General features: G+C 63.9%; 1 pseudogene; it reads right to left on the bottom strand.

Moving 5' to 3' along the window:
* LOC123152748 (uncharacterized) lies at window positions 1-1,103 on the bottom strand (annotated as a pseudogene).
* Window positions 1,104-1,348: the final 245 nt, after the last annotated feature.

The following is a 1,348-nucleotide window of genomic DNA, read 5'->3' as shown; positions in this document are numbered from 1 at the left end:
GTAGGAAATCTGGTTTCTGATACTAGTACAAATCACTGCCAAATGTACAGATTGATTATGAACAAGCAGGGAAAACGGACGACTAACAGAAGGAGAAAATCTAGTTCATTGATGGCGGTACAAAACTACTGCAAATCACTGCAAGCAAGCAACAAAAACGAAACGGCGCCGAGCAGAGGAAGATCCTAGCTAGTCCTGGCTGCTGCGGTTGCTGAGGGTGGAGGCGCTCCGCATGGAGGAGCGGCCCATGGACTCGTCGATCCGGTCGAGCCGCGGCCGCCACGGCCCCGCGTAGGCGGCGGCGGCGGCGCAGCTCTTGGCGGCGGGGCGGGGCGGCTTGGCGGTCTGCCCCTCGGCCTCGGGGCTTCTGCCGCGGCGCTGGGCGGAGTCGCCGGAGAAGAGCGCGTCGACAGCGCTGGGCGCGGGGCCGCCGCCCTTGCGCGCGAGCGCGGTGAGGCGTTCATGAGGCAGGCGAGGTCGACCGCGGAGGACTCGGCCTGGAAGATGGAGTGCGGGAGCAGGAAGTAGACGGTGCCCGGCTGCAGCGCGTCGTCCGGCCGGAACAGCGCGCGGCCCGGCTGCAGCAGGTGCGCCGACGAGCACAGCACGTACCGGCACGAGGAGGGCGAGGAGGCCGTGGCGCGCGCGACGGTGACTGGCGCCCCGTCCTCGCCCGCGGGGAAGTCCTCCACGTAGCCGTTGGTGTGGATCACCCGCACCCCCGCGAACGGCCGCAGCCCGCCCCCGCCGCCCGCCGCCCCCGTCGAGAAGCCGCACCCCATGGCGGTTAAACCAGCTGGTCCGAGCTCGAATTGTGGAGGCTGGGGAAGATGGATGATCTGGACCAGTCGGGGGTCGGCGGTCGCGAGTGGTGGGATGGCGTGTGCGGGGCTATATGCTGGGCGCCGGGCCGGCGGGGGCGTTGAACCGGCTGACGGCCGGCATGTGGCGCGGGGTCGTGGGCGTGGACGACGGACGGACGGACCTGACGAAGAGCTAGCGCGCGGGCGGTGGCGTGGCGTGGCGCGTGGTGTGGACTCCGTCGCGCGTGCTCGCGTGCCGCTACGTGGGCGCCCCGATTTATAAGGCCGGGATAAGATGGCGCGCAGAGAGAGAGAGAGAGAGAGAGAAATAAACACTAAACCCTTAATTAATTTGCAAGAAGAAGATAGCGGATTTAGATAAGATTGCTTCTAAACAAGCCTATACGTGCATGCTTATCCACCTAATCGAAACAACCGGTTTTTTCAAGCCGGAGATAATTGGTGCCCATTACCATGTTGTCGCGGAAATTCGTACCCGTCTCTAACGAACCGATCGTGGCACGTACGAAAATTGTCATTACCAC

The sequence above is a fragment of the Triticum aestivum genome, chromosome 7A (genome assembly GCF_018294505.1).
Source record: "Triticum aestivum cultivar Chinese Spring chromosome 7A, IWGSC CS RefSeq v2.1, whole genome shotgun sequence".
NCBI classification, from domain to species: Eukaryota; Viridiplantae; Streptophyta; class Magnoliopsida; order Poales; family Poaceae; genus Triticum; species Triticum aestivum.
This window is presented reverse-complemented; position numbering and strand designations above follow the sequence as displayed.